Source organism: Hirundo rustica, chromosome 5 (genome assembly GCF_015227805.2).
Source record: "Hirundo rustica isolate bHirRus1 chromosome 5, bHirRus1.pri.v3, whole genome shotgun sequence".
Lineage (NCBI taxonomy): Eukaryota > Metazoa > Chordata > Aves > Passeriformes > Hirundinidae > Hirundo > Hirundo rustica.
In genome coordinates this window covers 31,679,278-31,693,849 of record NC_053454.1, presented here as the reverse complement: position 1 = coordinate 31,693,849, position 14,572 = coordinate 31,679,278, and the positions used below count along the sequence as shown (strand labels likewise).

Here is a 14,572-nt window from a genome sequence, read left to right as displayed (position 1 = left end):
CCTGAGCCAACCAAGCCTGCTCCTGGCTTCCTACAAAAATCCTCCTTTCTGCAGTACGATGTATCACACTCAACAGGAAGCTCCTAAAACAGAAAACTGACCCCTTCCTGTTCAAATCTCTTTGTTCCTGAAGATCATAATTACCCCAAAGTCCTCAAGCTAGTAGCTTGGAGGGAAAGGAACTCCAGGAAAGGTTTCCAGGAAGTTTTACAGCTCCCAAAGGTGAAGTTAAAGCACAATACCAACACTCCCCAGTGGATACTCTATACTCACTTAGTCCTAGCCCACTGGGAGAATGGCTCAGGAAATCGGTGCCGAGTTTCTGTTTGTTTTGTCTTCTTGTTAACAGAGGCACATTATAATGTAGTGGTCTATCATGTATTGCTTCAGCTAAGTGAAAATGAGAGCTCTTTCACAGTTTTTGTTTGCTGTTTGTGTTCTTTACAGGTCTGTTAATTGCAGAACAGGCTATTAGTTTGAAACATTTGTTTGAGCTAAATTCATGCTTTTCCTAGCTGAGGAAAGACAATTTGCTGTTTGCTGTACCCAAGGCAATGCAGGATCTTACAGCTGTGCTGCCAGTTAAGTGCTCTGTGTTGAATTATTTGTAGGTCAGAGGTAATTTTTCAGCTATCAGAATTTGGCCCTGGTTTAAGTTGCAAATAACAGGGACGAGAAGAGCATAGTCACCATGGGTGGCATTACTTCAAGGATTTTTAGAAATTTCCTAATTCTTCTCCATCAGTATGCTTCCACTGCTGATTGGTGAAGAGCACTAATAAAGAATTCAAAACTGCAGCCATATTTTCCACCACAAACTTTCTCCCTGAATGGAAAAATTCTTCCACAAGGAAGAAAGTTTACAGACACGACTCTAAAACAAGACTTTGCTATCTCTGTTTTTAGTAGCCAGTATGACTACACATTTAACTCCTTAGGAAAATTAGGCCATTAAAGAGACCCACACAATTCCTATGACAATGGCCAGTACCACCTAGAAAAGTGGAGAGAAAAGATCCTTAAAAATATTCTTAAACAGCAACAAATTGAAAGCTAGAACAACATGACTAAGCATATTTTGCACATTGGGTAGAGGAAGGAGCACCAGTGTCATACCATAAATCTAAGGTGGTTAAAATTACACAAAAGAAGGCTGGAAGAGGGGTTCTTAAGATAATGTGAGAACTGGAAGTCAAAGGTAAAATAATCTGAAGTAGATATTCTGTTTTGTATCCATGAAGTTTTATACCTATTAGGTAGTTTCCTCTCTTTGAAAAATAAACACATGGAAAGGTGGATTTCCCTTCCTAGAAATTGTTTACGTCCTCAGAACTTTAACATCCTCTGCTTTTCAAATTCATCTGCCTATTAGTAATAACAGCTCAAAAGACCTTTCTTTCCTCTCAAGGCTGTTTACTGTTCATCAGCTTGATGAAATGACTGTTCAAACCAGAAAATTTCAATTTTAACCCTTAGACAATGATCTAGATCAATGACTACAAGCAACAATAGAGTAATAACATTTGCACTTAAAAAACCTGAAGGATAAAGTCAATGACTTGTGGTGTCTGCTGCTTCTAAGGTGGCTTGAAAGCTTTACATAGATGGAAAAAAAAAATTGAGAAATTGAAAGGTAAATTTTCTCTACAGAATTTATACAGAATAGCTAATCACACAGTTTTCTATCTTTCCAAAAGAGAGGGTAGAGATAAAAAAGGTGCCAAATTACAGCCTTGTATATAAAGACATCAAAAGGAGACAGCAGACATATCTTAGAAGAAGTTTAATTATCACAAATTTAGTGTCCAAACCCACATTAAACTGCCTATGTTCTGTTTGCCCTGCCTTCTGCTTTGAAACCATTGACTTAAAATTTAAGATCATGCACATTTGATTCCTACAGCAATTAAACAAACTGCTCATAAGGAGAACATTAGAAAAGTATTTGATGTTATTTTCTTCAGCCCTTACATTCTGATCAGCAAGGTGAAAAAAAATTACATATGATTGACAGTTAACTGAAGACTAGAGTTTGAAACCAGAGGGCAACAACAGAGGGAGGAAATCACTAACAGTTATACATAGTGTCTGTACAGCTTTTGGTTATTTATAACAGAATCAGCTTACGATAGATGGGTGGCATGAACTGGAAACATGTGAGTTAAGATCAAAGTCTAAACTGACCATAAGTTGAGTAGTTCAAATCATTTTAATAGTACTTTTAAAAAGAGAAATGGCATATAAATATTAAAAAAAAAGAATCAAATCTCTATGCTAACTTTTATGCGATCCACACCTAGAGAAGTCAACTCATGAAATCTTTTTATGATGCCGTATTGGAACTTTGCTGCCTTTGAAATGACAACACAAAGACATCTCTGTTTCCTGATTCCTCCTCATGAAGCTAGTGACCATTTACCCTGATTTTGATGGTGACATTTCAAACTCACAGGCGTGTCTGATATAGACAGCGCAGAAAGTTTAAGATGAAAAACTCAGTTTGCAAATCTGGTTAGCATTTGCAGGATTCCAAGCTGAAATGCGCAGCATAATTTTAACATAACTCCTTATGTTCATCAGGTTTTAACAGGCAGGACTATTTATCTAACGGAACATCCCCAAAATATGGCAAAGTTTGTGCATATAAACATGTGAAGCTATTTCCAGGAATAAATACACTGTAGATAAGGTTAGCAGATTCACTCAAGATGGTGCCAACCTTTTCAGACCACATCTTACTAATGACAGTAAGACTTAAATGCCTATGTAAATAATAATCATTATGTCAAGGGACACAAATAAACACAAGTGCACAAGATTTATCTAAATCTTTCCAGTATTCTTCAAAAGAAATTTACAGTCACTTTGGGCTGAACCTAAAGCTAGAATAGCAAAAAGCTGGATGCTAAGACCTTTTAAATAGTATTTTAAAAGCACACAGATTTGGTGCAACTACTTCTAATTAATTCAGGGAGGATTCCTACCATTGCATTCGAAGAGAGAAAACATTAATAAGAGCTTTCAAAAATACCAAGGTCTATAATAATTTCATTTGTAAGTGCCATTTTGCTCAATTTTTCTTTGCCCTCTTCCAACAAATCTTTGTATCAATTGTAAGTTCCTTGTTTAGAATGTGTCTTGGTAAAGAAAACACCCAGGTCTGAGGTAAGTCACAGATGAACAACTGCCTTAAAGTCATGCCCTTGCTTTTATGAATATTATTTGGACTGGATTGTTACAAGGCCAAACTTGAATTATCAGTTCAGTGCTTAACAGCTAAGATACTAATTTAGGATTATGAGAAACAAGAAGTTAGATTTCATGGTTTTGCAACCATAAGGATAAAAATTCTACAGTTGTTTATTGTACCCACCAAAAAGGGTAGAGGCCCCAGACTATAGTTCTAAACCTATCCCTAAAAAGTTAATTTAAAAAATTATCTGCTTTCAGGCAAAGCAAAGCTAAAAATCCTTTTAGCTCTTTAAGAAAGTGCTTAGAAAAAACTATCCAAGTCATCACTAGAGAAAATAAGTCCAGAATTCAAAAGAACTGTTTTATTTTATGAAGATTTAAATTACATATATTAATAGCTTGTTTTGACAATTTTAGGTATTGAATGTGAAATTTTCACAGCATTATCTACAATTAGTTCAGAAAAAAATCCCCATTTTTAATGAACATAAAGAGAAGCTGTTCCTAAACATACTGGAAGATAAAGTCCTTAGAAGTCTAACTACAATATATACAATACTGAAGGTGACAGTAGAATTACATAGACCTGACAGGAGTACACAAAAGAAAGCTTAAAATATCATTATTCTTTCAAGCCATGTTTGAACTCAAGCCACCTCCAAGCTCCAGCTCAGCTCATAATTTTAAAACCAAGTAATAAACTGAGAAATGGACATTTTCCATAAATAAATTTGCAGTCCTAATACACTTGTGTATAAAGCAAAACACATGAAATATCCCACCAACATTCTAACAGAATTTGTCCAAGTTAAAACAATCTGGTGCAAAACAAAGGGACATAAATTAGAGCTCCTTACCACCTGATCTCACTCTGAGAACTGCATTATTCCATTGCTGCTGCAGGACAGCTAGAGAGCATCCTATTTTCATAATGGGTAATCACACTGAAAATGTAGACTTCTAAAGCTTCATCTAAAATGACTGTGAAGGGACAGGACTTGATAATTTGTGTCTCCCAAGAATAAAAAACAACATAAAAAATAAAACCACAGAAAGAGATCAATTTGTTGTCAAATCTGAAAATTTCAATTGGAATTACTGTGTGTGCATATGAAGACTAAAATAACAATTAAAAAAAAAAAAAACTATAGCTTGCCCTGCCCCACTCTGTATAGGATGAAAATTTGAATAGAATGCAAGCGTGAGGTTTTTGGGGTGTTTTAAAATAAAAATCCCCCCCAAACTTTGAATGCTCAAGCATGTGAACTCCTCAAGGAACTGGCTCATGTTTCTTCACACCTGTTTCCCCTTCACTCTAAGCATGTGTTGTAGCTGTTCCTGAGAGGACTGATTTCTCCACAGCACATTTGAAATCTGATTTCTAATTTTTTTTTGGTCCCCCATGAGGAATGCTATTGTTTAGGCCTCTTGTCAACACACAATTTAACTACAGTATCTGAACCCACGGTTTTAAGTAACACGTTCTGATCTGTGCAAAATGTACCTCATGAGACCAGTCTAATTTTTTTTTCCTTTGAAGCCACGGTAGCTGTCTTTGCCCAGAACAGAGGGCGCATATAGATGGCTCGTTGTCTTGCAACTGAGCAATTATATCTATCTTATTCCTTTACCCTTTCAAGCACTTTTGTCATTCTCCTCCTGTCTCCATTTTTTCATCCATTCATAAGAAGCAGTAATCTTTTATCATAAGAATGCTTCCCAAGTTCATCAACAAAGCTACTATTTGCTTCTTCCTCAGACACCTTTTAAATTTTCATTTCTGCTACAGGAAATCAAGAAACCGCTGGTATTGTAGTCAAGTAGTGGTCAAAGCCACTTGTCAATAAACCTGCTTTTCAGTTTACCTTTGATCAAGCCTGTTCCATCTTTTATGTTCAGCACCTATTGCAGAAAGAACTTGACCCTGCTGTACTTTCTGTAGCTCATACTGACATGTTTACTTTCATTTCTGTTCTTTATCTAAGCAGTGACTGACTTCAAAGAATTGTGTTTAAGATAATTACACCACTAAATATAACAAAAAACAAATTCACACCTGAATTAATTTAGCATATCATTTCTGCAATTATTATTGCCTTGCTCATAAGAGGAGTATTTCCTCAAACTGGAAGGCATCCTCCTACTGGTTTGTATGTATTAATTGCAACAGGTGGTGACTTTCAAACAATTTTTGTAGAGTTTGCAGTCCTGTCACTTAAAAGTGTGTCCTGAATTTGGCCTTTGCTCAGGACCATAAATCAGTCATCTGTGAATCAAATGCCAATGGCAAAAACATATGAATGTGTAAATCTACAGCTATACAAATAAGGAATTAAAAATGTCTCTCCTGTACTCATTTAAAAGTAGAATGATAATCTGCAAGGCTCAGATTGCATGATCTGTATCTGTAAAGTGACCCTCTTAGAAGAGGTCTCTTAAAAGACTTGAATTTGCCTGATTATCTGCATGTATGTCAAAACAAAGCCTTTGATTTGGTCTCTATTCTACTGTCAAACCTGTCAGCCTTTCGTTTTGCTCTCATACAGTAGCACTTCATTTGATTAGCCTCTTTTATATTTTACTTATTCAAAGTAAACCATCTGATTGCATCAGTCACACTGAAATAATTATTTCCTTCAGATTCCTAACAAATACAGATTTCTCCAAAAGAAAAACTGCAATTACCATGAATTTTATTATCTGGAGAATATCACTGCTTAGAGTTCTCTGTTCATTAGAAATTCACTAGAAACTAAATTAAATTAAATTTGTGCTGGCAACTGCTGTCTTCTGTCAGAATTTGCTTATTAAAATGTGTAACTGGCTAGAAGGAGCAGCGTGACGTACCTGATCAATATATGAATTAAATGAAACATTACCAGTGTTTTGCACTGGCACCCCTTTGGGTTGCTACTGATTGCTTTTCTTTAAAATCTTTACTGTTAGTGGGAAGAAAGAAAATACAAGGTTGATGCCTAAATCAGACAATAACTGTGTAAGATTTTAACAACTGCAAAGCACAAAATACTAAAAAGTCAGTAGTGTGACCTGTATGTTCAAGAGAAGTATTTCTTGTATATTTCACCTAGGCTAATCCCTAAAATTCAGGATTGTCTCAAAAGCTGAAAGAGTCTGAAATTCAAAATTCATATGATGTTTACAAACAGCAATTGAAATACCAAGACAAACTTGGGCCAAAGACAAACTAATCTATTAACCCACTCCTTACGACAGTCCATGATGGCTGCATTATTGGAGAGAGAAAGACATCCTGAGTTAGAGATTTACTAAATAGCCTTCCTAAAATACAAGTTTATGTAATTCCCACCAATCAATAATTGCCTCATACCAATTATTCACTTTTCCTTATTTATCATAGTCCAGCGTACTAGAAGAGCTCTCACATCAAAAGATAAGAGAATTTGAATTTTTCAAATGAACCCAAAATTCAGTGAGAAATAGGCATTTAGTACCTTACAAATGTCATTTTTCACCTGCTTGATGCCAACATGTCATATATTACATTTATGTTTACATACATGTTTATTTATATTTAAAAACAAACAATTTTAAAGATTTTATAATTGTGTCTAGTTTTCCATTAAGAAAAATGAACATTAGAAGAAAAACAACAGTCAAAGCACCCAGTTTATCTAACGCATGCTGTGTTCTATTGTCTGAATCACTAGTTTTCAATTGTAGTCACTTCAAATAGTGAAAATACTGTTCATACCCTTTGTAGTAACATGTAATTTCTAGTTCATGCATTTTTTCAGACATCAAAATTGATCCAGATAACTGAATTTTGGACAGCCTCCCCTATCCCACCATTTGCTAAAACTGAACTTTGACAAAGCATTAGCTTCCAGCAAGTTAATCCCGCTGAGAGCTATGTGGCTTTATTAAACATGATAGCACTCCAGGTACACTACGGTGATGAAGCTTTGCATTCAGGCTACGGTGAATTAGGAGTCCGCAGACAACATGGCATCGTGCTGACAAGAACACTCTGTGGCTGTCCTGCTCTTGACATAGTCCCTACCCTTCTAATCACACGCTACACCATCAAACCCTAAGCCTCTTAGGAAGGGTTACAGTCACCTTTCAGCCTTGCTGCAGTTGAACTGGGATTTCACCTATTGGTGCTGTTCAGAAAATAAAAACAATAATAATAATAAAAACAAACAAACAACAACAAAAAACAAGCACAAACACCCCCAAACCCAAACAAATAAAAAACACAAACAAACAAAACCACCCCCAACAACAACACCCCCCCCCCCAAAATAACAATACATTAAGGAACCAGACATGTTCCTTTAAACTGTTTGAAAAACAACAAAGACGCTTCCACCTATTTTGACCTTCAGTCACAACTACTGATTTCTTACCAGCATAACCCATGATCCTACAACCAAGCGCAACCCTTAGAAATCAATGCACTTTACTGTTTTTATAAACTTCAATGAATCTGATTTTCAGCTGTGAGAACTGCAGTTACTGATTCCATTTCTATTTGGTTTCATCATGCATTTCTCTATATTCTTTTGGGTCCTGAAGAAGCAAAAAAATAAAGCTGCTATTCTTGTGGACAAATTTAGTTGATAAGCCACTGCTGCTAAACTAAGTATATTAGGTACCCATCAGACAGTTCAGTTGTACACTGCTTTAATCTTGTACGTAAAATGCAAGACAAGTACCCTTAAGAGAAGTAAAACTTTCATTATTCTAACTCTGCATTATTTAACAGCAGTTTTATGAAAAGGCTAATGAAAAAGTTTGGTGTATAGTTTGATCATAGTAATGATTGAGAGGAAGAACGTTTGCTTTTCCTTTTAGTGTGTTTTTCCCACTATTCTTTGAGACTCAGGACCTTGAGCACCACCTCTTCAAAAGTGCACTATGTTACTCAGGTTACTTAAGAACACAGAACCACATCTGTGCTATTCAACCCCCTGACGGTGGTTGGTGAGGTTTTTAAGGGTGGATGAGTCAGAACACTATCTGTATTCAGTACAGAAAGACACACACTCCCCCCCCCAAAAAAAAAAAAAAAAAGAAATCATTCTATTTAGGGAAAGAAGTGAGAAATAACAGAAGAAACGGGTCCGCCTTTGGAATTTCCTACTTTACTGCAGCATTAGCTATGATGTATCACTGTTATGGAACAATACATCTGAACTGAAAAATACATTACATGCTTCAAAAACACTGAAAGCGGGAGTAGACCTAAAGTGTCGTCATCTAGCATGCCTTTACTCAAAGATACATGCTGCCCTTTTATGTACTCACTTCTCTCCCTTTTCCCTCTCATACATGAACTTTTCCATTACATCAGTGCTTTTGAAAGCCTTTTTAGATTTTGTTTTAGTTTTTAAAAGTTAAGAAGATTCATAATTTCAGAAAGGTCAGCTTTTGTCAAAACATTTTCATGAAAAGACACCAGACTATTTGAATAAAAATGAACACAGAGCATCTATGCCACAGTCTTCTCTCCAATAGGAAGCTACACGCTACATACAACAGTAAAGGAAGAAAATTCAGACTGGCAACAGTAACATGCTTAATCCAATAGGAAATAATGTCATGAGAAAGGACTGGTATCAGAACAGTAGGACACAACTACAAAGTATACATTTGTACAATTCTGGTTTACAAACAAGTAGAAATTGACAATTTTTATTTCTATTTTTGTGCAGACAGCCTCACCGAAACAGAAATACTGTTCTAAGGTCACATCCAGACACAACCTCATAATTGACATATTACATTCAATACCTGATCCTTCCGGTGCAGAAGTGACCTTCAACCATTCCACAGTGTAACATCATACAATGTCCCCTAACTCGATACCTGAGTGTCTTTCCTGGGCACATTCTATCTGTACGGCTCCTCACAGGTTGTTCACGTATGTAAGTACACCGAGAAGAGTCTACAGGCTGAGAGTAGGCAACACATTTCCACACTAGTTCTTATAAGGTTACTGTGCTCCACATACCCCATGATTGGTTGATGCTTATCACTGTTTGCTCAAACCTGATTATTTTAAACAAACAGCATACCAAATAAGCTGTTACACCACTTCATTTTACCTCCTTTGGTCATCCTGGTCTCTTATTCTATTACTATTTGCACCTGCTACTATGACACTGCATTTCAGGATTAATCTGCCTGCTTTTGCTTTGTTGGTATTCTATTTGAGAGCTACACATGGACCCAGAGTCACCTTCTAAGATAATCTATCTAAAATTTTTTTGAAGCAACTGTAATGTTAAAGCATGACAGCTGATGTTATTTACATCTCTGCTGACCAAGAGAGAGCCTGACTTTGGATAACCTAGAGGCTTTCCAATAATGCATAATCACCTCTTGATAAAAACCATAGCTCCACTGAAACCTGAAAAACCTCTAGACTTCAACCAGAGCTCTATGCTACAATTTCTAATACAAAACTTTCCAATTTGTCTTATGTCATATTATTGTCAAGGTTTTCTTGTAAACCCTCTGTTTATAAATACACTTCAATTCATCATGAGAGGAAAAACGTCCCTCTCCATGCATGCTCATTTGATTTCTAAATCACTGACCCAATTCTAGGCCTTTAAAACTTACATGATGTGGAATTAGTTCACACTGGATATGCTCATTACTTGGTTGCTGTTTCTTACCTCTAACTCATTTAAATTCTTCCTCCACATCAGCTTCTATTGCAGCACCTCCATGACCACTACTGACAGTCACCGATTTGATTTACAAATAGCTCTGATGGGATCAGATGTTGCCAAAGAGACAGTAAGGAAGCAGAAGGAAGCTTGGAATTAATATGAGAAAAATAACAAAAGGAGAAAAGCAGAATGGAAAGAGCACAGAATATTGGTTTAAATAATACTGACTAATAAGACGCATCTTTCAGCATCGAATGGGTGCACATTGTTTAGTGATTAGTCATTGCTATTCTTCACCTGTTTTCCTCAAACTATAAATTCTCCATAGTGAGAAGAATCCACCTTGAACTGCAATATCCTTTACTTTGTATACTGCTGTATCCACGTTTCTTATTGTTGTAACAAAAGCTCCTTCTTTGTTGAAGACTTACCAACATCTTAAATAACTAGCTCTGTTTGTTTATAATTTTCTCAATCATAAATATTCATGCAGTACCACATTGTAAAGGCACATTCCACTTTCTAGATCATAGAAGAAGGCAGTTCTCTAAACCACTTACTGTGTAACCCCTAGACAGAGGCATAGAGAAAGAAGTTGGGGTGGATGCATTCACAAAAAAAAAAAAGAAAAAAAAAAGAAAGAAAAAAAAAAAAAAGTCCTGAAATGGTTCAAGTAAGATAGAGCTTTTCTAATGGGGAGAATGCATAGTTGCATAGTAGCAATTCAATTATATACTGCTGTTTCCAAATGCAGTGTCTCACTTGGGGGAGAGTTGCTGAACATGCTTGCTCAAATGCCTTTGCAGGATATATACAGAAACAACATTGGAATTTGGCTCCTAGTTACAGAGTGCTGGTTACTAATTTAACTATAAAGATACCAGACCTCAAATTCTTGATTTCATGCCCACTCAACTGTCCAAACAAATGGCTCATCTCAGTGGGACTTAAATCCATGTAATTATTAAAGAAGGGTTAAGACCAAAATATCATCTTATTTTCTCTAGATGCAAAGTGAATCAGAACATTTGGATTAGTTGTCAGAATAATTTAATGTATTTCATTATAAGCAAACGTAGAGGGATTGAAGTTTTATTGACCTAGGTTTAACTAAAGCAAATATGTTGTGATTAATAACTATTCAGAATAATTTATTTTCACTGAAAATCTATAGCATTAACACATAGCCCCTATCAGAAGACCTCTCCTATTCCAGCTAGTTCCTTATATATGTCTGTGTTTTTATTGTCTCTACCTACAGTAGATTATCTCAGAATCACTGGGATTGTTCAATAAAAGTTTAACCGTCTTGCACTATTAATGTGCTGGTGCTCCATGTGGAGTGCTCGTTTCCTTCCTTTTATTGAACGCCAAACGGAGGGACACAATGGGTGTGTTGTGCTCCGTCTAGCACGGAACGTGCGATATCTTTAAAAAGGAGGTGTGAGCTGGCTTTAATACCACCACTCTTAACGGCACAAGTACCACGAAATAATCAACCACAGCACCGGGCCATGCAGCCCATTGAAAGCTGGTGAAAAAGCTGCTTTTTATTATGACCTACATACTGCACAGCAGCACTTGGACAATTTAAATCGAACACTGAGGCTGAGCACAATGCATGGAATCCACCAGCGATGAACTCTGTGATGTAAGGCAAACATGCTCACGAGTTCTATAATATTTTATTTCACCCACGCTATCCTGATAATAAAAAAAAACCCACAATGACAATCCAAACAAAAAAAAATAATCATTGCCTTTTAGTAGAATTATCTACTAAAAAATGTATCATCTATTTGAAGCATTCTTCTGAATCAGCAACCATATGGAACACCACTCACATCAAAACGCTTGAGGACAGCGCAGTCCGATCAGCGAATTCAGCAACCACTCTAAACCGGCCACCGACCAGAGCCAACCTTCCAAGGCACAGGTACCGAGAGAAGGCCGTTTCTCGCACGAAGTTGTGCCCAGCTGTGCCACAGACCCGCACCAGCCCGCGCCCAGGTACCTCTCCCGCGGCAGCCGAGGCGCACGGCGGCTCCCTTTTGCGGCAGAGTCCAGCGGCAGCAGCTCTCCCGGCGGGAGCAGCCCGGGAGCCGCAGCGTTCCGGGCCGGGCCGGGCCGGGCCGAGCCCAGCCGCACACCTGCTCCTGGCACCGCCCGCGCCCGGCGCCAGCCGCGCTCCGAGCGGCAGCGGCGACTCCCTCGCCCTGGATCCCCGGCTCGGCTGCGAGCGGCGGCTAGCCAGCCGCCGAGACGGCACTGCGGAGGAGCCCTGCCTTCACGCGACAAAGCCCCGCTCCGCTGCCTGACAGCAGATATGCAGCATTATCGCCCCGCATTCCACCTCCCCCGGCCGGCGGCGGGAGCGGCGGCCGCCAGCCAGCCTGTCAAAATGGCAGCTCCCGAGCCCGCTCTGCCGCCGGGATTACTCACTAACGTGCCCGCGTCTTCCGCGTCCCCCGACGGGATTTTTGTTTATTGCCCGGCACAGCGCAGCATAATATGTCACATTGTTTTCCATAAGCAAAATGGCTGGTCCCCCCGGCACCGCCGCAGAGCGCTCATTGGGCTCCCCCGGCTTGCCGGAGCCATGGCAACAGCCAACGGCGGCCCGGCCCGGCCCGGCCCGGCCCCGCGCCCGCCGAGCCCCGCGCGGCATCCCAGCGGGATCAGGCAGCGCCGGGAGCCGCCCGGGCCCGGGGGCCGCCAATTACCGGGTCAGCGCCGCCGGGCACTGTATAAAGCGCTCAGGGTAAATAATTGTCCTTACTTAGGAAATAACCATTAGGGATAGCCATCGTACAATAGTCAGCCGGCTTCCCAACAATAAAGCGTAAGTCCCCCTTGGTTCACGATACCTAACCCCTGACGTCACAATTCCTAGTGTTCAGAAACACGTTGGTTGATCCTAAAGGGTTAAAGGTTGCTGCTCGTTAGACGGCTTCCAAAGATTGTACATTGCAATCACCGTGTAAACCAATTTTATTCTATTTATAATAACATCCCCCCCCCCCTCCCCCCCATTTCAGTTAGAAGTAGGAAGAAAAGGAGATATTTTTGAGCAATTTGAAAGTGCTCATAAAAATTTTCCGCTCTTCAAGACTTGTCACGAACTCGTATCTCAACTGCCTAAGGAGTCGGGAATATAAACTAGAGAGCACAATCAGCACCCATCAGCCTAAAGCTCTCAAAAAGTCATTTAGAAGCATTAAATGTATCTAAGCAAGCATACTGCATTTCATACACAAGAGTTCAGAGTATTGGTCAGAACTTCCCAGTTGTTAGCAGGGATTCACTTAATACATATATGAAATAATTGCATTTCCTTGTTCAGTTATACTTTCCTAGGGATACAGCAATTTTTCACCTCTGAATACAACTTGTAGACAAAGCTGTTCCACCACTCCAAATGAATTTACTGCTCTCAGGTTCCAAGGGTAGTGGTGTCACAGAGGAGTCTTGGGTTCTGGGCAGAGAACTAAGGTCCATTTGGGTGAATTTCACACGTTTCTTCCCTCAGCATCTTTACCCTCTTTTCCTTGTCTACGTTTTCCCTGAAAGTGACTATTGAGCTCTGTGAAAGTGACCTGGGCGGGGCTCACAAGGAAACAAGTAACTAAAATCTGGTTAGATCTCTGAGGTGTTGGAACTGAAACATTCCAGTATATTTAAATCAGTGTTTCAGGACGAATGCTAATTTAGTCTTGCTTGTTTGTCTCTCAGCCTTCTTAAGAAAGATGGGTAGATGTCCACATCTCTCAAACGGCAGCTGGGAGTAAGGGTCTGTTCTAGCATCCTGTGAAAGTACTCCCTGCTCCCCTGACTCAAACACATACTTTTGGCGTCATGAATGCTGTTCAACAGTACTTTTTGTTCAAAAAGGGATGTGTGCTGATTTGGCAACCCAATTCTGAAGTTTTGCCTGGAAAACATTAAACTACTGAAGTAATTATTGACATACTAAGTATTAAAACAAAACCAGGCTGCATTACAAGAACACCATTTCACCATGATTGGTTCAGTTACTTTTTTTGTTAATAAGCAACATGAGACAGACTGCACATCCAGTCTCTTTCTTTTTTGATACAGTCACCAACTTAGTTTAAAAAAAAATGAATTAAAATGCTCTTCAGTAAGGGAAGACACAAAAAGGTTTTCAATCACTTTTTTGCACTAAGTGTGGTTACTATCACGATACTCCCCACAGACGGGATAAAATAGCTTCTGGAAACAGAGAGGTGATGAGTTTTCAAACAATATGTTATAGCTTGGAAAGGCTTCAGGATGTTTGTCCATATCTCTGTATCTATACATATACAGGCACCTGAAAGTACAGTGGAAGTATATCCATTAAAATATTTTTGATTTTTTTAAAATAAAAACCTGGTTTAAGATTTCAAGTTCATAATTCAATATTTAGGGATCTAGAACTCTGTAATGCAGGCACATTTTTTATCCAGAAAAGGCTGATGTTGCTTTTTCCCCGCAGTATTTCATAAGACTTAACAATATACATGTACATGCAACCTTTCCTTCTGTGCAGCTTCATAAGTGATTAGGCAGAAACTAGAAGAAGCTTAACCAAGTGCAGATTATGGCTCCAATGCAGCAAACAAAGCACAAGTTGTGAGAAGCTAACCTGAGTTTACCTAAAAGCTCCACAGAAGTCCTAGAAACAGTTTCTGATGCATGCTCTGCATAGTCAT

The 14,572-nt window shown here is 38.7% G+C and overlaps 1 protein-coding gene across 8 annotated transcripts in view; it reads right to left on the bottom strand.

The window, feature by feature from the left end:
- SORBS2 (sorbin and SH3 domain containing 2) overlaps positions 1-12,419 on the bottom strand; it is a 147,344-nt gene extending 134,925 nt beyond the window's left edge. For 2 of the 8 annotated variants that reach the window (XM_058420505.1, XM_058420506.1), the window contains exons 1-2: positions 12,300-12,419; positions 9,861-10,003 (exon numbers count right to left, since the gene is read on the bottom strand). The gene's annotated coding sequence lies outside the window, so the exon portion shown is untranslated. Of the gene's footprint in view, positions 1-9,860; positions 10,004-12,299 lie in introns of those variants that run through there. The other 6 variants (XM_058420507.1, XM_058420508.1, XM_058420509.1 and 3 more) reach the window with 5 other exon arrangements.
- Between the last annotated feature and the right edge of the window lie 2,153 nt (positions 12,420-14,572).